Genomic DNA, 25,545 nt, shown 5'->3' with positions numbered 1-25,545 from the left:
AAAACATCGCATCGTGGAAATCCTTTACTTTCGCAAACGATGGAAGAGAGTGTTTGCAATAAATATATCATCCAGAGAGGAGCAGAATTTTAAAAAAAATAAAGAGGTACAAAACGACAAAAGAGAGTGGAATCTGTTGTAACAGCCGTAGTAAACATTTATTTTTAGAGAACATTTCCAGAAGCACCACAAAAATCTTAACAACAGTTGAGAATATATCAGCTAAAGAAAGTGTTTTGTCCTACTAGTGAATAAATGACCAGTCAGAGTCACTACGGTTGAAGAATTTACGCAAGTTTGCATTGAATTTATCTTCTGCCATACAAGGGACCATCCACTCTTTACGTACTGCATAAATATAGTAATAGGTTGATGTTAAACAAGAAAGCCATCTTTAAGATTAGGTACAATTCAACTTGCTATTAGTACCGATTCCAAAACGAAAGGATTGGGGCATTTTCGAACTATTGTTTCTGAAAAGAGTGGGCTCGAATCGAATTTTTTGTTTGTTTGTTATTGTTGTTGCTTATATTCCTGATCTAAAGATGCCTTGAACATGGCTAACAGAAACAGAACGCATGTCTCTGGGGAAGACTTTGCGCACTTTATACCTGGTGACAGAATAACATTGCACAGCTCCGTCCAAGTTATGAAGAAGGACATGCCGAGGGACAATATCCAGGGGGCTTTTGTCTCTATTTCCCTGCCACCAACCTATAGAATGAATTTCCGCTAGAAAAGTTTTAAGTGCTGCTATGCCACAAAGGCGTTAGCGATTTGCATATGATTTTTAAGAGATTAGAGCGAAAGATCAATGGCATATCAGGTGGTACCGTTGACCATCAAAGCGATCAAGACGATGCACCTCAGACCGTATCTTGAAATGCATAAGGCCCTTTTATACCACATCAGAACCAGCGAATATTTACTTTTGCTTAAAAGTATCAAGAGATATTTTACAGAGAAATGAAACCTTGAGACATATTATTTGACATGGGAAAATAGCAATACTCACTCTTCAAATTTCATTTGCAGTGGCGCCTCGAATTGTAGATGCTTCGCATAACGTACAAAGGCAAAAGTGAAAAATATCCTGTATAAGAAACTTATTTTCCGCATTAAGAAACGCTTCACAATTTCATCACACACTGAACACAGAGCTAAATTTGTTTTACTTTTAATTATGTTGGCACATAAATATTATCAAATTGGTCTGTGGGTATACTATTTGTAATTTTGTTTAACGAAAAAATTCATTCAACAGTCGCCAAAGAAGCGTATGCATATAACTGGCCTTTTAGCTTAAACTGGGACTTTCTTACCATTATTCTTCTCCCTCCAACAACCCTATCACTAGAATACTTCAGTTATTAATAGTAATCCGACTTCGTAGAGCTCACTTCAGAGAATAAAGGTCCATTGTAGATATCCGGGGATGAATGTACACCCAAACGCAGATGAATATTTAACTTACCTTAAATGAACATTTGAACGTTTTAAGGGACGGTACACAAGTAAATGGAACTGAAAAATAAGTATTATATTAAAGAAAAGTTATATTAAAGAGTACAGTCCATCGTCTGTACATCGTTATGCAACTTCTTACTACCGCGCCATCCTCTCACGCTATCATCTGTTTGGTCTCCACATCACCTCCCTCGACTAGCAGCGCCATTTGTATCTCGTAGAAGATGTCATTCCGCAATAGTGTGCAAGTAAGCAACAAGGTTTTTTAACCATTCCGATTTTCAAATAACCAACCTATGGTTTAAACCATAGGTTGGTTATTTGAATCTGGCAAAGCACATACGAAGGCTATTAGTCTAAAGGATGAAAGTATGCCTTCAGGGAGAATTCACCAAGGAAAACTGTCTCGTTGTTCTATAGAAATAATTGTGATGTGTAAGTGTTTTGAACATTTACCTTAATAATTTAGGGTTTTTATATTAATAAGCTTCAATTTTTCAGTTTTCACATGAGCATGTTTATTTATATTAGAAAAAATCTGATGCAGACATCATATGACTCCCTTGTACAGCATATTAAATTATGCACACTTTTTGTTGCACTTCATTTAAACTTATTTCCTCGAATTTCATCAGAGATATATTTTACATTCAATCAAGTTCTCACTTCGCGGCAAGGCAAAAATACGAAAAAACTCAAAATTGCTTCATTAAAATTTGTAAAATACAGAAAAACCTAAAACACCAAATACAGTTTTAAAAAATTTACAATTAAAATTAGAGTTTCTAGGCAAAAAGAAGTAGATTGAACAACGAGTACGAAGACAAAATTTTCGGTGTACAAAATCGAAAGTTTATTCTTGGTCCCACTCGGCAAAAAGACACTGAAGTTGGTGCACCAACTGAATTCATTACTCTACTAAGAGTTTCAAATGTAAACAAATGTCGGCCACGTTAGGCCTAGTGCCACTTAAGCTTTTCAATTGTTGACAATTCTACAACTATTGCATGCAGATTAACTAAAGGGATAAAAACCTTATCAGGAACATAAGAATTAATTCAACCATAATTCAACCATCTTTAAAGCAAAAAATGCACAATTTAGCAAAACTTACCAAAACCAAAAAAGAAACAAAATTCACCGAGCCGGGTAAGAAGATAAGTGTATATATATATATATATATACATTTGGTGCGGCCGATTTCAACAAAAAGGGAAGCGCACAACTAGATATTACAGCAGTCTCATACAAAAATTTTAGCGTTCTACAGCTAATCATTCGAGTCATGCAAGATAGATGCATACGTACGGTTCGCATAACTCAAAAACTCGTCTACGTACGTCATGAAAAAAAAAATATATATATATCTTCCGAATCCATTTTAAAATCCCTTTTAAAAAACAGTCCTTTATTCTGTCCATACGTACAGATGTCAAGCAAAAAAAAAAAAAATCGTCTATGTAGATTCGAGAGCTGTCGAAATGGATGTTTTCGTTGAAATATGATACTCGAAATTTTTCGTGCTTACAATACTTCCTTTACTTCGTACAAGGAAGTAAAAATTCGCAAACTGGCTCCTAAAGATAACTGAGATTATCACTTCTTTTTAAAAAAATAAATTTTGTGATCCCGTTTTGTTTTATAATTCCCACAGGAGACTGGCTTATTGAACTACAAGGGTAGTTTTCCTTTCGCAATTTTTTCAAATTCATAACAAATTAGATATCTTTACAAACTGTGTCTATTTCTTTCATTGAAGAACCAGATACATATTTTTTAATATGAAAAAAAATGAATTATTTATTTCAATAAACTTCCCGTGTGTATAAATAAAGTTAAGAATTAGTAATGTTTACAAATATTTTTATATTTTAAGCGGAAATCTGCCAGCTCATCCATATTTAAATAATATGATCATATTTTTTATTAGTTTTATGCGCATTATATACTATATACATCAAGATCTCCCATATTTTATTTTATTAACTGACGAATTAATTTATAAGTAATTGTTAACCATTTGACTACTAAAAGGACACATATGTCCCTACTAAAAGCTTAAAAATTACTGCTGGGTAAAAATGTACACTGCGCTAAAAAAAGGAGGCAAACAGTTCTATATCTCCCTTTCTACTGGGCCGATTGACGAAATTCTAATTGCGTTTTTCATGTCTCGAAAACGTGACTTAAGATATATATTAGATTTATACATAGCATTATTCTAACATAGGTATTTGGCAAAAAATTTTACTTTTTCCGAAATAACATATCAATTTTTTTCTAAATTTGGATTCTACGACTCCAATTATGCTTAGATATTAAATTTTGGTGAGAAATTTATGGAGAAATTAAAAAAAATTATATTGGCCTATTTTTTTTTTCAGTTTGCGTCAAGAAGAATTCACTTGGTGAACTTCTTAATATATGGCAACCTATTTTTTCCCCCTTCTATTGTTCCGAAGCGAAAAAAAGTCACATCGTTCCTATGTTTTTCCATTGTGCATGATCGGAAAAAGAGTCACATTGTTCCTAATTTTAAATAATTTTAACAAAGTGCCTAAAACTACATTTGATGTTTTATCGCTTTCAATAAATATGAAAAATTTCAAAACGCGGGCAATATATAAAGTCACGTATATCTTGGGAAATTTTGAATAAAAAGCTGTAATTTTTTTTAAGGTGTGCTTAGAAATATATCTAAAATAATGGTAAAAAATTCATAGATTATAATACAAAATTTTTTTCAAAAAATTTATAAAAATAAATTTTTTTAAATAAATATTAAAAAATGAGTGAATTTTATTTGGAATGAACCTAAATTTCGAATTGAGGAAGGAAGAATCACGTAAGTTTAATAAAGAACGAGAGATTAATAAATATATATACCAAACTCAATTAATATTGAGGAGCTAAATTTTTAAGAGCTAATTTTTTAAAAACTACTCGTGCGATTTTTACGAAACCTGGCAGTTTGGTATAATTTGAGACGTAGAATCGAAATATGGAAAAAAATTGCCATGTCATTTCAGAAAAGATTCGATTTTGTGTTAAAATACCTATATTAGAACAATGCTATTTATAAATCTACTACATATCCTAATTTGCGCTTTCGAGATATGGAAAACGCAAGTTGAATTTCGTCAATCGGTCCAGTAGAAGAACGGGAGATACAGAACTGTGCCCCCCTTTTTTTTGTACAGTACTATTGTGTACTTATAATCTCTTGAATGTTGAGGATGATCTTCCAATAGCTGGAAAATCGAGACGCCGCTGTGCTCTTTGTACGCAAATGAACATAGAGAAAAGAAGAAATACGAGTTGCCCAATGTGTAATGTTGGGTTATGCAAAGAATGCTTTACCCTGTCCCATACGATGTAAAATATATTTGATGTAATAAAGTTTTTCAGAATAATAGGTGTGCTTATAGTAAGTCAATCGCTACGTGCGGGACATATGCATACCACCATTAATTACGGCTGGGACATATATGTGCCAGCCTTTGGCTTAAAACCCGTTTGTCAAAAAAATCCCAAATGTTAAATTTACCTTTGTTTGGGATTAATTAATTTAGTGCAAGGTTTTATGAAGTTTCTCAAATAACTTACGTAGTTCTAAATAAACGTTCTAAATACAGTACACCCTCTCTATGACGACCATTAATAACTCCAGACGAATTTGATCTTCTGTGGAGCTGGTTGTCATATAAAAGCCAAAAAAATCCCCAAATGCGAACTCAATACCGATATGTACCCAAAATCCCAAACTCAGTACTGATATTTGTTTACATTCTCAGAAATACTGGTAAGCTTTAGAGCTGAATGTTTTAGAGAAGAGATAGCGATTAAAAAGGCATTTAAGTAATTTAATGCTGTAGTAAAAATTTCGTGTATATTGTAATACTCCTCTGCTGTAACATATTACGTTCAACGGGCTCGTGTGAAGGGACTTATGGGTAAAATCGTAAAGTTATCCATTTTAATACAAAAGTTCTGGGATCACCGTGTTAGCCACAAGAATTCTTAGAATTTTGCTTACACTGTTAAGAACCCAGAGGAATGTTTTAGCCGATTAGGTCTAGTCGGTCACGAAGCAAAAGTCATTGGCAGGAGAGAGTTTCTAATCATTCTTTACCTTGTTTCTGATTAGCTAAGCTATTCACAGCAACACTCTTGAGGCAATTATTTGGGTCCGGGAATAAAATGCGAAGCATTGGAATTTCCCTCCAAATTAGCTCTATAAAAAAGCACCCCTCTTGGGAAAGTTGTTGGACATTTCCTTACGCATGACTTAATGCAAAAGAACTTTCAGGATTTTGGTTAAATTCTAGATATTTTGGCTTCTTAGTGGAAGAATCATCAAAATGTTTATCCAATACATTTCTTCTCCATTATCTTTTTACATAGATAGTTTTAGAAACTTACAATAAAACTGTTTAGGGCTTTCCAAGTCATATATTTTAAGTGGTAGATAAGCTGTTAAGCAGTAGAAAGACACACAATAGTAGATAAACTACATAATGTATATCGTAATAGTTCAGCCCACCGAAAGCTAAGCAGTTTTTCACATCTCACAAGTATAGATATCTTTTGGAAAGTTGGCAACAAGTCCCAATATGGCTCACATTTAGCGTGCAGCCTGTCTCTATCGGCGTCTTATTGGTGCAGTTTAAATAGTTCTACTTACGAATTTTCGTATTTAAAGTAGTGGGAAAGTTATATTCATTCAGCAAGAAATTTCGAGCTTTGAAGCTTCGAAAATTTCGTTTTCTACATTGAAGTATGCAGTATATGCGATACGTGCAATATTTTTCATCAAAGGTACGAACAGATATAAATAGAGAACGCTGAACATAGAAAAAGTGTGCAACGAAATAAATAAAGAGTGTAGTTAAAAATAGTATCTTCCTCCGGTATAATCTAAAGCTGATATATTGTTAACAATTAAAAGTACTTGTCTTTTATACCAACAGAGACAGAAATGCACAGTTGAATCGCCTCTTCTTCTTATTATTATTATGCACCGTCACCGTTTCTCAATTAATGTATAGTTCGGAATATAAGCCAACAAGTAAGATTCTACTGCAAAAGTTCAGCCAAAATTAAAAATACTAAATTCGGCTGATTTTTCAGTAGTAACACTTGAAACCACTAAGAAAGTTAAACACAACGCAATGATATCTCAATACTCCGAACTTAGGGGGAACTAAACAGCTGAGAGAAAAAAAAACTGACAGCAGATGTTTTCTCCGGTCTTATACACTTTTCCTGTAGCCGCCAAGAAATCTTTAGTTCCTTCCACTTCTTGAAATTACTGGACCGCATATGAGGATTAGATACGGTTGCAGTCACATATAGAAATCAGTTACAATTATTCAATTGCAATACCAACTACAGTTATACAGGGACCAGGACAAAATGCCGCCAAATGCTCGCCAATTTTGGAGACTTCTCCTCAAATTTGGTTACAAAAATTAGTCGCCAACACAACCATCAGCTTGGCGAGATATCGCCAATTTTACGAGATAGCCATTTACTTAGTGTTATATAGAATTGCCTTTAATTTGTTATTTTTCCGCAAAGCTTCGTCTCGTCAAATTTTCATATTACATTATACAAAAGATATTACAATTTCACTAAAATTATTTACATATATATAAAATTCTCAGCAATATCTTCGAAATGCATTTAAAATAAGGTTAGGCTAAATTCAGATGTTTGATGAGTTAGTTACTTTTGTACTTACCGACATAATTATGAAAAGAAGGTCCTGCATTGCGTTTCCGAAATAGATAATTTGTGCCTTTACTATTAAAAAATATTCCGAATCCAAGGAATAACTAAACAAACTGCATCTTGTTCATGAAATTCTAATGTATTCATGCAGTGGTGTCTGTGGGCATTTCAGAAATCCTTTAGCCTGAAAACGCAATAATATATATGAACTGTAAGAAATACTCCTTCAGCAAACTAAATCTTCTGAAGAAATATTTGTTTTTCTGTAGGATCAGGTTGCATGCATTCATTCCGGGCATTGATACTCCTTAAAATACATGCAAAATAAATTCACCTTTCAATCCAAAAAGACCTTTTCGCAAAAGATAAATCATCATAACTGGCAAGCACAAAATATTTACTTTAAATGGGCCCAAGAAATAACTGAAAGGGACTTTTCCCTCATCATATATGTGCAATGAGCAGTTATCATATAACTGCCGAAAATAACATGCCGTAATAATTTGAATGGCACATCAAAGTAAAAATGTATTTTATATTACATACTTGAAAACTTCTGCGAAACATATTTTTGGGTTCTGATCAACGTAATTAATTGAATCATAAACGTAATATTGAAATTGAAAAAATTCACTTATTGATATGGTATATATAGCAAATAACACGAACGTTTGGTTCCTTGAAAGAAAAAAAAAGGCCCAACAAAATTTAGCTATTACTTCGTATCCGGAAATTTTCAAAGCGATTTTTAAAGATGATATTGTAAGGACATACCGCATTCTTCCGTGCGTTGTCTTGTAGTATAAGTGGTTAGCATATTCAGGTAGTAATTTGAGAATCCGTGGTTCGAATATAACCGAGGGCGATATTGGTTATACAAGTTTCCCGGCTCCGTAACTTAAATGACAATAATTCATAACCGCCTAGACTTATACGACTGGGTATAGGCAGAAGAGAGTATAAGGAATTATCGCAATCCTCTCATGGGCGATCTCGAGGTGTAAGCACTGAGCATGTCCAGCTGGTAACTGGAAGATTCATAGTTCGAATCCCAGGAAACGCACTATTGATTCTTCACTTTTACCTGGCTCTAAAAGGTCATAATAGTGTCTACACTACAGTCAGATGAGAGTCCATTTCAGGAAAGTCACTATTGATTCCTCACTTTTACCTGGCTCTAAAACGTCATAATAGTGTCTACACTATAGTCAGATGAGAGTCCATCTCAGGAAAGGCACTATTGATTCCTCACTTTTACCTGGCTCTAAAAAGTCATAATAGTGTCTACACTGTAGTCAGATGAGAATCCATTTCAGGAAAGACGCTATTGATTCATCACTTTTACCTGGCTCTAAAAAGTCATAATAGTGTCTACAGTATAGTCAGATGATAGTCCATTTCTCTCTTTTATTTTCCCCTTGTATTTATGTCATATAACCGATGTGGAGTCTTTCAACAAGTCAACGATGTGAGATAATTTCTCAAAACTTTTATGCATTAAATAGCTCTAAAAGTTATAGCTGAGAAAAAAATGATGGTGACGAATCGCCAGATTTATTTGGCCAGAACGGATGAGAAAGGTAATCTAGTCAGTCAACAGGTCAAGAATCATTACTTTTCTTGAGAAGGTATGATTTATTTATATTTTCTGAAATGTTTTCATTATGATTGGTACAATGGCGGTCATAAAATGCCAAATTATGGGTGAACTTCTGGCCATACGAAGTTTGTCTGATGCAGTACGTAATGTTCTGTTTGAGCCGCTCGAAAACTTCTTTCCATAGCAAAAACACCATACTCCAGAACCACAAGAACAATGTTCAATATGTTAGATTAAATATGCTTTAAATTGCTTTAGAAATATCAACAAATATGATCACAGTGTCTACCTCAGCATACTTATTCGACCGCCATTCCGAGTGATGTTATCAATTCTGTCGTACCATCTACAAATTTGACATAAACCAATAAAAGTTAATAAAAAATGTTGTAATTTGCTTCTAACGCTGTATAGGAAGTTGGATAAAAGCCTATCAGTTGGACAGATGAGCATGAGCAAATCTAAATAGTTGTATATTTATTAACTTCAGAAACATAAACAAGGTAATGAAGGTTTCGTGGTGAAGTCTTGTATTTAGGTTACAAATAAAATAAAATAAAAAAAAAAAAAACGATGAAAACTCATATGGAGCTACAGCATTCGCCCTGATTTGAATCTGGGTCAAATTTCCAGTGAGCAGCAATATTAATTAGGCTAGACGACCGAAGCATGAAAAACAGCAAATTATACAGTAAGTAATGAATTGCATTTAATACGTGGATTATTTCATTAAATAACTTTATACGAAATTCTGATCAGAGTTTCTAGAACTGCGAACGCCGATATCCCTAATGCTCATTTTCATTTTAACAAAATATGTTTCGTTAGCATCAACTTTATCCGACCCCAAGAATTTCTGCTGACTTGATTTATGCTATATTTACAAATTTGAGCAAATTATACAGTAAGTAATGAATTGCATTTAATACGTGGATTATTTCATTAAATAACTTTATACGAAATTCTGATCAGAGTTTCTAGAACTGCGAACGCCGATATCCCTAATGCTCATTTTCATTTTAACAAAATATGTTTCGTTAGCATCAACTTTATCCGACCCCAAGAATTTCTGCTGACTTGATTTATGCTATATTTACAAATTTGAGCTCCTTCATCAAACTGGAAGAATAAAGTACGGCCTTTCGTTCAAAGCTCTACTTTGCAATTCAATCATCCTCATCCTTATATCTAAAATTGATAGGCGTAACGGTGAAATTTGAAACCACGCTTGTGTACTGACAGAGTTAAAGTGCTGAAGTTCGCGAACTGCGAGCCTAAGGAAAATAGGTGAAAGGAAAATCTCTTCGAAAATTCATGTCAATATGTTTCCTAAACCTCTGCTCACGTTATTCTACACCAACTAAGAAGCGCAACGAAACTTTAAGGCGACAGTTTCTCTAAGATGGCAACATATAAAAGTAACTGTAATCACTTCCGATTTATCGAAATTAATACTTGGGTCAATGACCACGGGGAATTCAAAATCATGGTTAATCCGAGGGCAATGCAAAATACACTGAAAAGAGGAGTAATATAATGAGTGAGTAATAATTAATATGATTAGTGAGAAAACACTTTTAAATTTATTTAGATTTTCAGACAGTTTTATCTGGAAAATAAGTTCATTTGGTTACGTTTTAAGGTATTTCTCCCGCCTTCTTAGCATGCCTTCGTGGTGTAGTGGTCAGCACGCTCGACGCAGATTCGTGGTTTGAGTCCTGGCGAGGGCATTGCTTATTTTCATCTCGCCTGTAGCGAAATAACCTAATGTTTATATACAGTGGCGCCCGAACTAAAAAAGGTGGTGGATGAAGATTCCTCACCACCAGGATTTTGGCGATTGGGTTCCCTAATCCTCAGTCGCCCTTTAAAAGGAGGAGTATATAAGGTACTTCTCCCGCCTTCTTAGCATCATTCGTGGTGTAGTGGTTAGCACGCTCGACGCGTATTCGAGAGGTCCGTGCTTGGAGTCCCAGCGAGGGCAATGCTCATTTCTTCAGTTTCTTGCTTCCAAAGAAATCCTAATGACTCTACGATGTAAAAGTCGAGAATGCTCTCATCCTTCTCAACGTATTTACCATATCGTGCACAGAGGATGACTTTTATTCCACATGCATCCTAGTTCACATTGAGAGTTTTCATTTTTGAACAATTTTATAATGAGATTATGACATCGATTGGCGTTTCAGTTGTTTTGGTGCTCATTTTCACAAAAATTGTAGATTCACAAAACATATTGCATACCAGAAGCTAGGAATTTTTTAAGTGTGTAAATAATTTTTTCCTCTACAATTTTAAGCCTTTTTTAGTTTCAACAAATAGCGTTACATTAATTTCTCTTATTTACAAAAAATATCCCCAGTTTTAACCGTTTGAGTTCCCTTGTTATTTTAAAAGACATTGCGAGAAAGTTAATTAGCATGAAGTTAACTGGTTTAAACGTTTTTATGCAAGGTATAAATATACGTGTTTACCTCATTGTTAAACAACTTTAATGAGCGCAAATTTGTTTTAGTCACATTTGAGAAAAATATTTCTTTCAGAATTCTTTATCACACTCACAGTTATGAAGTAACTTTTATGACGTAAAAGTAAAAAATTAGGTAACATTTTTTAAATACCTTTTTAAACATATCCTATAAAAATTTTAATTCTCTCAACAAATTAAGGGGCAAATGTTCGGAATTCATTAACGTAGTTATTAACATGCAGAGAAGAGCTCTTAAAAATGCCTCAGGTTGCATTTTGTTTTACATTTTAACGGTGAAGACGCTGTTTATGAAAGTATTTCTGCTGGCTGTACAACACGCTCATTTATTTCCAAGAAAACAGTTATTATATAATACATGGTTCTGAAAGAGTAAAAGAAAGTAATTTGATTTTGAATGACCTTTTCATCTTGTTGGTAGGAAGGTGTTACTGAACAACACAAGCTATAGCTATTAGATGCGATATATCATTGGCGATGTTTGTAAAAAAACAACAGGCAGCTCTCGGCGCACTGAATTCCAGATTAACCCTTAGAAAACCGAAGAGTTCACTAAACTGTATGCTTAAAGTATCGAAACGCCCGTCCCCGTCCATTAAATGCAAAAAGAGGTCTGAAGATTTCGAATGATATCCTTCCTTCTTCCTAACAAAGAAGCTTTCATTAGCCTTTTAGGACAAGCTGTCTGCAATAAATTGATGCAATGCATTTGAGAACACTGCTCTTGCTACTTCATACCTTAGGGCGAGGGAAAAAAATAATATCGAAATCTTGACCGTTTCGGACGGTTTTAGTCGTTTGAATGAAAGGCCTTCACGGGCGTTTGGTCTTCAGAGGGTTAATTTATGCTGTCTGAAACCGAAACGTTTTTATTACGAAACGATGAGAAAACTACAATCGCAACCATCAGCGTGAAACGAAACTATTTACGGAAAATATAAACTGATTTATTCTCTAAATCAGGCGTCGGCAACATTTTTTGCTGCAGATCAAAATCAACCAGAATGATTGATTAATTACTAAGACGTTTTGGGTCGGCGGTATTTTCATTTTAACAGTGCTTTTTAGTGAATAATAAGATACATTTTATCGATAAATTAATTACAATACGCTTAAAATTCTACATAGTATAAATATTAAATTATAATTATAATTATTATAAAACAAACGAAACTGAAGGAATTTAATTTTTATTTACATTCAATGGCTCCTCCGATGCTGAACTTGTGACGTTAATTTAATTAACACTGGCTTATAGTTAATCATCTTAAGACGAATGCTAGCATCTGAATTTTCGGTAATTATTTATTAAGTTGAACCGAATGCGGACAAAATGTTAGAAATATTGTCAGACGTCTATCAAGGAATTACGGATTGGCGTTGCCGAAGTTACGATTTCTCCTTAAAATTACGTTGCAATATTTTATTTTTTAAATATAGCAATGCATATTCGTTGCTGCAACTTTGTAACCAAACAAAAATTATTATTATTATTCATTTTCAGTTCATATTTTTAATGCATTCTTCAAGTGTTCGTTTTGTAAGGATTATGTTAATTTTATTAACAGTTAAGTTTTAAGTTAAAGTTCCTTTCCTGTGAAATTCTTAACTTCAACTTACTACTTTAAGCCAGAACGTAGTTTTGGAATTTGATGAATATTTAGTGAGAAGGAGCGGTATTTAAACCCCGAGGTTACTTACTGAGTCAGAGAGAATCAGAGTTTCTGATTTACGCGCGACTGCCTTTTTGGCCACTCTCTCTCTCTCAAAGCTGTTATTACGCTCGGCCGTACTCAGGCCCTTGCTAAGCTTCGTAGTAAAATAAGTTTAGGAGCCAACTCAAATTGAACCTTGATAGCTTCGGCTATACTTGTTTAGTTAATCTTAGCTTTAGTTTAATTCTTACTCTTTTAAGTTCAAGTCCAAGTGCGGGCTTTGCTTGCACACTCCCAGGCGGAGTTTTGTTAAATCTTATTGGAATAATAAAGGGTTAGTTACCCTTCTATCTTGTTGTTTCTTGTCACCGAACGCAAGCGATTAATCGCTTATCAGTTCTTAGATTCCTCACTTCCAACATTAACTTAGAATTCCAAAGTGAGGTACTCTACAGTTTCATAACTTACTTTTTTATGTTATACTTTATTTTCGGAGCTCAAATGGGTCACTAGGAATTATTAAATAGGTCACAGGTAGTCGAGGCCTGCTCCAAATGAAAAAAAAAATAAATTTTTACAAGCACTCTCCTGTTACGTATAATATGCCTCATTACTCCATCTCATGTATTTTTAATTGTTCTCGGATTAATTTCAATAGTTCTAAATAAGAAGGCTCCGCACATTTCTTAAGCTAACAGAGAAACAATTTTAGAAGAAATTTTATTTTTAGTAATAAAATTATATTAAACATCGATTCTACCTTCTAAATGCATACTCCTCTCTCTTTGGGAAACAAACCCTTCAACGTAGGTCGAGAATTCTAAAAAAACGAAAAGCCCCCAACCACTTGTCAGAAGCTTATTCTTCAGAAAATACAATGACTTTACGACAATGCGTAAATTCTTCCTTCCAACCTTAAGTGTCTTTCCAGCGGTAAAAGAGCACCTACAGACTTTTTGGAGCAATGTAAGTAAAGACGGGGGATGAAAATTGTAACTTGTTATTTTGTTCGCAGCTAAACCTCCGTAAAAATTTGTTCCCCTGTCTCATTCCGCTTGACAATTATATTGACAGGAGTCAGAAATTGCTGGGATCTTCTCTTTTTGTTTTCATACCTATACGACATCCTTAAATTTTCTCTATATTCTGTTACTGTTTATAGCATTCTCTCTAGCCTCATTAGTGACGCTTTAACCATTTGAATGTTATTCATTGTGTGTTGAAAAAAGAATAGTCCTTATTTCTATCCTCCTCCTATCATATTCAAATCTTACATTCACCGGAAACCACTTGAGCTATTTCTTAGTTTTTGTGCTAAATTTTAATTCCAGCTGAAACCCTATTAATTATTTAATTTTTTCAACAATTTTATTATTAATCATTTTATTTATTTCTTTATATTCTTGTTTCTCTTTACCGATAATCTTCCATACGGCTCCTGCACTTCTAATTTTAGTAATTAAATACCTTATATACTTCCCCATTTTAAAGGACGACTGGGAAGTTTTAAGGGGACCCAATCGCCAAAGCCTGGGTGAGGAGAGTCATCATCCAACACCCTTTTTTAGATCGGGCGCCACTCTAGAGACATTAGGTTAATTGGAAAAGCCGAAGAGATGAAAAATTAGGAACCGCGTTCGCCGGGAATCGAACTACGTACCTCTGGAATACTGGCCCAGCGTGCAGAACCACTACAGCACGAAGGCACGCTACGAAGGCGGGAGAAATACCTTATAACCCAATATTTAACTTTTGAATTACTTAGTTGTTATAAAGATAATCAACTTTTTCATTTAGAAAGGTATCCTTGCATTTAAAATATTTACATTAAAATGCGCTGTTGATGCGTTAAAACCACAGAATGTTGTTCATGTCGAAAATATTATGTAAAAGTCGAGAATGCTTGACTGGCATTAAAGAATCAACGATGGTTGAAAAGACATGAAAGATGATCCTAGAAGCCCACAGCTAAAACAACAATGCCGAATTAACGTCTGGTCATTGTTTCACTGCATGAAGTTTCTTACTTTCGATTTACGACTACGAATTTAGAAACTGAAAGATTACAGATTAATCGAGTGACTGGCTAATTTTTAATTGAAGCACTGGACATGACAAAGACTTCTGGGAACTTTGTGCTTCATACACAATCATGGTGCGCTTATTGTGAAAGATCTTCTTTCCAAAAATTCATTAAATTCCATGGCAAGTAGTCTGTGAAGAAGATATTGTACCAATCTGAGACAGTCCAACTCAGATGTTTAAGACATCATTTTAATCTTGTTCCCTTGGACTGGGCGGTTAGTAGAGCCCAAACATTTGGTACTCGAGCGTACAGTTGCTTCAGGAACATCCTTCGACTTACAATACTGGCAGATATTTTCTTATGAGGGTTTTGAAAGTGACTGAATTATGTTTTTCTTAAGTTCCGGTTAAGGTTTTTATGCCTTTATTTGATTCGTATATAATAGTTTTAGGATTAATCAACAGTTTAAAAGTTAAGTGGCGGTAGGCCTAACGAACAGCCATTTGTTTACATTTGAACCTCTCAGTAGAATAGTGAATTAAGTAAGTTGTGCAGGATCTTCACTGAGAGCCACTTCCAGAGGGGCTAAAACTTAACTTTCAATTTCGTCCTTTGAAAGTTTTGTCTCTCTGCTCGTTGTCCGAGTTGCTCCATTTTGCTTAGAATCTTTAATTTTAATTGTAAAAAATTGTTTATTTAACTGTTTTTTGGTGTTTTAGGTTTTTCTGTATTTAACAATTTTTAATAAAGATGTTTTGAGTTTTTATCGATTTTTGCCTTGCCGCGAAGTGAAAACTGGATTGATTGAAGGAAAAATATATCTCTCATGAATTCGGTTAAATAAATTTAAATGAAATGCAGCAGAAGATGTGTGCATTTTAATAGGCCGCACAAGGAAGTCATATGCCGTCTACATCAGTTTTTTTATATATACTTCGAAAACTCCAGTTCCTACTGCAGTGCATCTTTTCGACCAATAAAGAATTCTGAATAATTTTATAACTACCTAGCTATATTCTTAAACTATCCTTTGCAATAAAGAATGCTTTTCTTCTTCTTCTTTTTTCCAATTTGTTTTTCCATTCAGAAGCAAATAGCTTTTCTATTTGCTCAATTTTCTCCAGAACAATGAAATTATATTTTCAGCAAAATATATATTTTTTGTTATAGGATGTATTTTTGACTTTATATATTCAAGTGGTACTAAACGTACTATGAATCCTCTCTAAAACGACTATCCGTACTGAAACTGTCAGAAGTTTCACTATATTTGTTTCTGTAAACTTCCGTATTTCCAAAGTCATATTATATATCTCTAATGAATTCGGTGAAATAAATTTAAATGAAATGCAGCAGAAGATGTGTACATTTTAATAGGCCGCATAAGGAAGTCATATGCCGTCTACATCAGTTCTTTATATATACTTCGAAAAGGAATTACTGCATATAGAAGACGCCATATATATATATTAAAAAAAACATAGATTCCAATGCAAAGTATCGTTTGAAAAATACGAACAGAGGTTTAAATTTGCTTACTGTCCAAAGAAATTTCATTTGAACTCTTTATAAAAAAGCACGAAGCTTGGAATCGAAGATAGAAATATCTTTAAACTTGCAACTGAGAGTACGCAAAAGAGGCATAAACGAAAATAGCTTTTTTTCGTTTTGTAATTCTATTTCGTTTAATTTCTTTCATACGCGAAAATGTACAGAGCTTCAGGGAAAACAATTAAGTGAACTGAAATTATTATCAGATTATAATGAAAAATTGTTTTATTACTTGACTAGATCTAATAAGAAATAAAAAAGCAAAACAATAATTTGCCACTACAGTTTAAAAAGAACAAAAGGCCGCTTAGGAGTTTATTTAGAAAATATTTAATTTCATTTTAGTATTTTTAAAAATAGTCTGAATGTACATTTTTAGCAAGAAAAAATAAGCGTGAAAACCATAAATCCAAAATTTATCTTCTTTACGAAACTAAGTTCATTTTTATAATATTTTACTACAATTTATTGCGATGAACAAATTATAGTCAGTCTCGAGAGTGCTTTGCTAGAAAAAAGAGACAATATTCAAAGCAAGTATTTTTAAAGCAGTTACTTGGGTATAATTAATCCTACTGACTACTGTCACGTAAGCCGGCCGAATTTTAAATCTGATCATTTTTATTTTATTATCTTTATCTAGTAAATAAATCCAACTGAAGCAAAGCGATTATTGTGGACCAAAATCTTGAACCGCAAGTGATTGGTAAAATGTCATTTGAAGCGACGGAATTCATTTATTTGTTCACGTTTACCCAACTAACACAATGTTGTTACACGGAAGTAAGCGTGAATCAACAAGACCTTAACACATGCAACAATCCGTAAAATGCCCTCAAAAACAAATGTTCTAGGATTTTTTTAAATGCTGATGGGACTGGGAATCCAGTTTCTATTGATGGAATGATGAATTCTTTGAAGTATTCAGAAATGTAAAAACAAAAGATTGGGATGTTCTAGAACATCATTGCAGGAGTATTTTCAATATGGCTTAGCTTCAAGCCACAATTCAAAATCTGTCAGAAAAATCATGTTTGAAAATAAGATTATTGTGTTAGATTGACCTGGAAATTCACCAGATTTAAATACTATTGAAAATTTGTGGCACATTCTCAAGCAAAGCGAAATGGATTGTACGACAAAAGAGGCCATCATTAAAAATGCTATAGAAGTGCGGTTATATGATATAGAAGTAAAATAATATAGTCTCAAGACCTGTACAGTCAATGCCTTCGCGCATTATAGAGCACGTTTATGCTACAAGAGGACATATTTCCTATTCATTTTATAATTTTTACAGTATACGAAGATATGTACATAAATTATCAAAAAAAATTGCTTTGTCTCTATTAACTTCCACACTATAGTACCATCATCTGATATATCTCCAGATTTGCAGATTCGATACAAATTCAACTCAACGAAAATTGCGAGAAAATAGGAAATTCCGGTTTTCAAATTCATTGTCAATTTTAAATACCAATAACTGAACAGAGAGTAACAATATTTAATTGATGTTACTGAAAACAGTGTATAAAATTAAGCCAATAATGAAATTTCTGAAGTTTATGGCATCCACAAGAAGAAACACGGTGTGAACTGATTTAAGTCTTGAAAAGTTCCTATTGGGAAAGGAATGTAACAGATACTCGCAAGAATTCACATTGGTTGACTATGGAAGCAGGTTCATTGAGCCGGAATAATAATTCGGATAACTAAAAGCAATGTCCTTTATCCTAATTTGATAGATAATACAAGAAAAATGAGGTATTCGTTTAGTATAACCTATAACTGGTGGACCAACATGCCATTTCAGTGCAGCCAAAATCAATTCTACACTTGGAATTTTCGAATTTAACTAATAAGGAGCTAAATAGTCGTGAACTATTCTCAGACTTTTGACCACATCGTAATTACTGATACTGGAGTACAAAGGACTTCTCCTAACAAGAGGCTTCCGCAGACGATTACCTATGACCAGGGTATCTGAGAACATAAATAAATACCATATTGATCATATTGATTGGTTTGATTTGATTTATTTGATTATGGCAAAGCACATGAAGGCTATCTTCTTAGATTCCACAATGAAGTTAGTCCTCTAACAACATGCAACTATCTCGTCAGAAGACTAAAATTATTAGACATCATGAAAAGTCTTCTTGAAAAGGGTTCACTGTATTTTAATTAACGATGCTGAATAATTCATTTTTCAAAGTGAGCTGGGGAAAAGATAGCAAATGCCTCGCGGTGTTATTAAGGTAAGAATTTTCATGCAATGTCGGGCACCCAAATTCCAGTCGAAAGCTTGCCAAATAATCAGGATGTCAAATAATCGGGCCATTGAGAGGTGCGAGATTGAGATACAGAAATAAAAGCATATGCACACGCTGCTTAGCGCTACGATCAGTGTCATAACGTGTCAACAGCCTTCAATGTGGTTGCCTTTGGAACAGCGTAATTGCAGGGAACATCCATCAATCACTTCGCAGTATACCTTCTGGTATTGTCTTCAACCATGAGGTTAGAATAGATGGAGTAAGCCTCCTCCTTATGTCCAGTATGTCCAGTGCCATGACAATGAAGTCACGAAACATCACGGTATGATGTCACACCTATCACGGCCGCTGCCATAAACGGATTTCTGGTTGGTTTTATTTGCATTCTGATCGGCATTGTTTACATGTTAGCTGTTCATCATTGAATGTTTATAAGTCTCCAGTTCTAATTTTGATACTTAACACACAATATTTTCTAATTAGCATATAGAAACTTCATAAGGATTGCAAATAGCTCTTTCAGATTCAATAAAATCGAGGTACATGAAATTGTGTAAATGGTAACTAGTACACAAATGTATGCATGGTAAAACGTGGAAGATCACTGGAAGTTTCAATGGTATTTTATGGAAATTATGCCTAAAAACACTTTTCTGAGCCTGCGGCTATTGATATTTGCTTTCATATTCAGTGCAATTTTATTTAACAATATGTTTCGTAATCTTACCCGTACGTTGTATGACGGCCCATGGGAAGACTTACGTCACGTTGCTAACATATCCTTGGCTTTAGTCTTGTGACAACATGCTTACTCCATCTGTTCTAACCTCCATAGTCTTCAACCATAACGAATCAAATGACTTATAATGCAACACCAAACTAAAGGATATGTCGCATTTAGTCTGAAAAATATTCCAGACTGAGCATGTACACATAGAACGTCTGAAGCTTTCAATTCTCAACTTAGCAGCAAGTTGAAAATCTCTGTTCTAAAAATAAAACTAATGATTTCTCTTAGATTTGAAAGTCGACGAAGCGTTGATACTCCCATCAAAATAGTACCCGGCAGTTAATTTATGTTATTGATATTCCTTTTAATGTTCGTAATGATACGATAAAATGTTATTTAATACTGAACGTTTCGCAGATAATTATTAAATATGTTAAAATTTAATATTTTAGATGCTGACGATCTAGAACACGCAACCACAACAACACAAGTCTCAACAAGTGTGTTGGTTATTGAAATGTTAAAGAAATATTTCACATATTGGGTAGTTCTTGAGGCATTTACATTTGTAGCTGATTATGTGTTAATGGACACAGGGTACATAGTACATAGAGTGCAATATTACAGTTGTCCATAACCTAGAACACACAGTTAATGCAGCATGCACCCCAACACCAGTCACAACTATCTCTTTGATTGCTAAAATGTAACAACAAAATTTAACTTAATGTATTAAACCGTTATTTGTATTACCTTTAAAGCTTAATTAGCAATCACCCGGCAGCAGTATTTTTCGGAATAATTGGACTATAGACGGTATCAGGTTTATAGAAACTTCTATCTATTTCGAGAAAATCAGTCATACTCTCTTCCTCAAAAACAATATATATATATAACAGAATAATTTTGACACACTTGAAAAGTTACATTTTCCTAACATAACTTTCTCGCTCACAGTATTAAATGGTTTCATAAAATGCCCACTTCATTTTAACAAATATTTACTTTGGTCTACGTGTCTAAGGTTAACATGTAAAAAATTAAAGCCTACAGCTACCCTTTTAGAACATAATTAGGTCGCTAATCTATGGAGAAGTTCCCTAACCTTTGGGCATTTTCTTACAAAGTAAAGAACTATAAATGCAGCAGATTACCTAAAATGATTACATTTTTTATGTAAATTACTTAGGTTAGAAAGAATTAACGCATTCTCTATGATTGCTCTGATGGTGTAAGTGGTTAGCTAGCATATGGTTAGCTAGCAACGAAAAAAAAAAAATAAAAACACTATAGTTCTTAAAGGTAGTGAAACTTGGTATAGATACAATCATCTTAGACAACCGTATTTGAAAACGTAAAATGTTTCTGAAAACACATAAATAAATATCGACATTAAAATCACCATCATTCTTTAAGATAAAAGCTTTCTTAGATCATCAACATCGTCTGAAACCACGGTCGGTCGCCTTAAAGTGGTTTTACCGTATTTCATATGAATTTACAACAATATAGCGTCCATTTATGAAGCTTCAAAAAGCGCCGTTTAAATCTCCAATTGAGCACTGCAAAGAGAAAAAAATATAAAATTTCCTAAACAAGAAACAGAAGAGGAAGAATTAAATATGTGAAAGCTAGTTGCAGCCAAAACGCAGACAGCAGGGATAAATGATCAGCCTGGAGTTTCTCCATCAACACAACGAGTGAAAAATTATCCCCAAGAAAAATCATGTTTCATTCTAGATAGCCAGGTAAGAGATTCACATTTGCTTTTCATTTTCCCTGTAGAAGATTTCTTATTTCTGAACGGATGAGCTAAGATTCTTTAAGGGACTTTCAAAGGACAATCGGCAGCAATTCTTCAAAGAACACGTAATGTATTTCTTCAACCCAAAGTAGTAAATTGAAGAAAGCAAAAGTGTCTGATATAAGCCATCTGAAACATAAAGTTTCGTATGTTGCGATAAAAATCGTTCTTTAAATTAGAAAATTATTCAGCTGCTTACATGAAAACAAATAATGTATATTTTTATAGTTTAGACTTTCACACACAAAAACAGTGAGCTGTTCCTAAGCGGACTATCAACGACTCCAAGTGATTCTGGAATCGTTCCGGGGATCAAATTTGAGAGATGATGTTACACAGTGGTGATTTATGCTCTTCTTAGTCATAAGAAGTACTAGTCATTTTCACAGGTGGTTGCTACAGGAGGGTTCACGTTGCTTTCTCCCATTTATTACTGAGACTGTGTATCGGAAATTCTAAAGATATCTCCATTTAAAATTATTTTGCAGTATTGCTGTTGAATTAAATTTTGTGGTGTTAAGTGCCAAGATCATGATATTTAAAAAATAAAGGTAACACACAAAATGTTAAAAAAAAACACCCCTTTGGGTGTAATGTAAAATCTGAAAACATTCAGATTTTTATAATATTCTTTATTTTACGTAGACAGTTTAGTCTTACACTAATATTTTGCATTAGCAATTTTTCCGTTGTTCCACGATGAACAATCTTAAAACTTTTACTTTTTTGTACGAAATAAAGGAAGCATTCCAATCGAGAAAAATTTCAGGTATCTTATTTTCAAAGAAAATATCCATTTTAACCAGTCTCGGATCGTATCATATTTTCGAGTATCGTATTTCAACGAAAACATCCATTTCGACAGCTCTCGAATCTACATAGACGATTTTTTTTTTTTTTTTTTTTTTTTTTTTTTGCTTGACATCTGTACATACGGAATAAATGGCTGTTTTTCCCAAGCGGATTGAAAAATGGATTTAAAATATATCCAGAAAAGATTTTTTTTGTGACTTCTGATGCATGTACGTATGTATCTCCCATAACTCAAAAACGAGTAGCCGTAGAACGTTGAAATTTTGAATATGGGTCTGCTATACCATGTAGTTGTGCACCTCCCGTTTTGGTTGAAATCAGACTCATATATACATATATACACCCATTATATTACTGTTTCGTGAGTTCAATTTTTTATTCTTATATATTAGTAAAATATATATTTTGTGTTTTGAAAGGGACTGAATTATGTTATTCTTATGTCTAAGTGCCGCTAAGCCTAACTAGGTCCCCCACTTGTTTACATTTGAAACTCTTAGTAGAATAGTGAATTAAGTTAGTTGGTGCACCGGCTTTAGTGTTTTTGCCGAGTGGGACCAAACGTAAAATTTCAGATTTGGTGTTTTATATTTTTTTTTTATATTGTACCAATTTAATGAAGATGTTCTGAGTTTTTATGTATTGCCGCGAAGTGAGAACTGAATTGATTGAATGAGAAATATATATCTAATGAAATTCGAGGAAATAAGTTTAAAAGAAAGTGCAGCTAGGCCGTACAAGAAAGTCATGTGGTGTCCACATCAGATATTTTAAGATAGGTTGCCCTGAACTTTCGTGATGCCATCGTTTTCGGCTGAGAAAGAAGGCCATTCTCCTTTTCCATCACCAGAGACCGCGCACATCACAACTATGAGGAGAGAGGCCAGAAGGCATTCGGAGCATGAAGAGCGAGAAGAGCCGGTCGTTAATGATTCCGTTCCTTCTCACCCTGTAGTCTGTCATGCCTTGGAAGTGCCATTCATGAATTACATTCTGAGTCATGGATGATTACAATGAGAGTTACGTTACTCGTGTTTTACGATATGAAGAAGAAACGACGACAGAAGCGTACAGTTTCAAATATTACCCAGGTAACGACTTTGAAATTAATTATTAAAAACTTGCCTCATTGGCTTGATTTTATGGAATTTCAAATTCCGAGTAAAATTTTATAGATTTTATTCATTTTCTGAAACAGTTACAATAAATATTTTCAACTCCCGGTTAATCGGGGGGGGGGAATAACCGAATTGCAGAATAGAAACTATTTGTTCATTATGGAATGATGAAAAAATTAATATCACAATTCATTATCCATCAATATAAAAGAAAAATTCGGAGAATACAAAACAGAAAACAAAACATGCTTCAGTGACAGAAAATGATGTTTACTAGATGAACTCGAACATTTTAACTGACATTTATAAGCGACAACGAACTCTGTCACATTGTTCAAATTATCCTGCAAATATATAGAAATATTATTATGAATGTTTAAATTATCCTGCAAATATATATAAATATTATTATTAATGCTATTTATCTTATTGATGATTCTTTGATGATGTTTATTTTTCCGTTATTCATAATGCGATCATTTTGTTTCAAACACTGATTTAATTTACATAACTAAATTATTCTCCCAATTTAAACAATGACGTTTATTTTTATGGTGTTTATTTTTCGTTGTTTACAATGCGATGTTTTTTAAAATACTGATTTAATTTCCCTAACCAAACTATTCTCTAGCTTGAATAATGATGTTTATTTTTCCATTATTCATAATGCGATAATTTTGTTTCAAATACTGATTTAATTTCAATAACCAAATTATTTTCCAGATTGAATTATGACGTTTATTTTTGATGGAGTTTATTGTTCCGTTATTCATAATGCGATTTTTTGTTTCAAATACTGATTTAATTTACATAAATAAATTATACTCCAATTTAAACAATAACGTTTATATTTGGTGGTGTTTATTTTTCCGTTATTCATAATGCGATATTTTTTTTCAAATACTGATTTAATTTACGTAAAAAAATTATTCTCCATATTGAACTATGATGCTTATTTTTCTTTTATTCATAATGCAATCTTTTTGTTTCAAATACTGATTTAATTTACATAACCAAATTATTCTTTAGATTGAACTATTTGAAAAAAAAGTTAAACTGCTAGTATTTATTTTGATGTTTAATTACATGGGCATTTCATTTTTAATTACATTACCCCTTTCCTGCGTTTTATAAGTCCTGTCGAATTAATCGAGATTTTGAATTAAGCTAGGAAGATGACTGCAGATAATTTGATTTATTAAATGGTGATTTAGTAATAATTTTATTGTCTAATAGTTTTTTAACGTTATTCATTTCTAAAAGTAAGAAAAACTTGCCAGATAAGGTAAACCTTTGAAAAGGTTTTACAGAAAGGTTTTATAGCAGAAAGTCAAGTGAAATTGGTTTAAATCTAGTAACATCTAAATTTACCTCATTTACAATGAGAAACACATTTAAACATACCATTGCATTTCTTTTATAATTTTCATTACATCCAAGGAATGTTTTAATATTATTTTCCACCATAACGCCTAATAGATTTTTATAAATAATTTTGAAGCTCTTTAAAATTTGTGAAGTATATTAATGATTTAACGAAAAATATAGTGAACCACTAAAGAGACCATCCTAAGACAATTACATCTGAAAGGGACTAGTATTTGAGAACATAAGCAAACATCTGAATCTCATCTCTGTAAGACGGCTACCTCCACAGAAGATCCCAAATCCCCAAAATATCAGTCAGCGATCTTTTAAGAAAAGATATCTTTTTTTTTTTTTTTTTTTTTTTTTTTTTTTTTTGTGACTGTCATTATGTTCACTTAATTTTCAATATAATTTTTCATTGTAAAGAATTCTAATTTCAGATAAACAGTGCTCTAGAGCTTTTACACTTAGAGAAGAAAATTTAATAATTTTACTGAAAAATATTGTGAACACTTTTTAAGAAGCCACCTCTCTAAAACAGACAGTTCTGCAAGTGACTGGTATTTTGGGAAGCATAAATAAGCAACGATACTGAGTCTTACCTTTCTAAGAGGGCCACCACTACAGGAGACCAAAATCATCTGGAATCGTGGCAGGCATCTTATAAATGGCCTTTCCTTCAAGACCGTCGTTATGTTCGCGGAGTTATTAATATTATTATTCATAATAGTACATTCTAATCTTCGATCTGTCGTGAAAAACCATCTCCATAGAATAATCATCTGTAATATTAACCAATATTTTGGAGAACAAGAATAAATATCGCTATTGTGCATCACCTGTCTTAAGACCACCTCCACAGAAGACCAACATCATCTTGAACCATGGGTGATCATTTTAAAAAGATTCAGAA

General features: G+C 33.3%; 1 long non-coding RNA gene across 1 annotated transcript in view; it reads left to right on the top strand.

Annotated features, from left to right (window-relative positions):
• Positions 1–23,014: 23,014 nt before the first annotated feature.
• The window catches only part of LOC146999569 (uncharacterized), a 64,670-nt gene continuing 62,139 nt past the window's right edge, over positions 23,015–25,545 (top strand). The window contains exon 1 of the long non-coding RNA XR_015039830.1: positions 23,015–23,237. This is a non-coding gene — a long non-coding RNA (uncharacterized LOC146999569). The remainder of the gene's footprint in view (positions 23,238–25,545) is intronic.

The sequence above is a fragment of the Stegodyphus dumicola genome, chromosome 1 (assembly GCF_044657685.1).
Source record: "Stegodyphus dumicola isolate Sdum_Otavi_A_Nest chromosome 1, ASM4465768v1".
In the NCBI taxonomy this organism is placed as follows: domain Eukaryota; kingdom Metazoa; phylum Arthropoda; class Arachnida; order Araneae; family Eresidae; genus Stegodyphus; species Stegodyphus dumicola.
The sequence above is the reverse complement of the archived record's forward strand: the minus strand, read 5'-3'. Positions and strand labels throughout refer to the sequence as shown.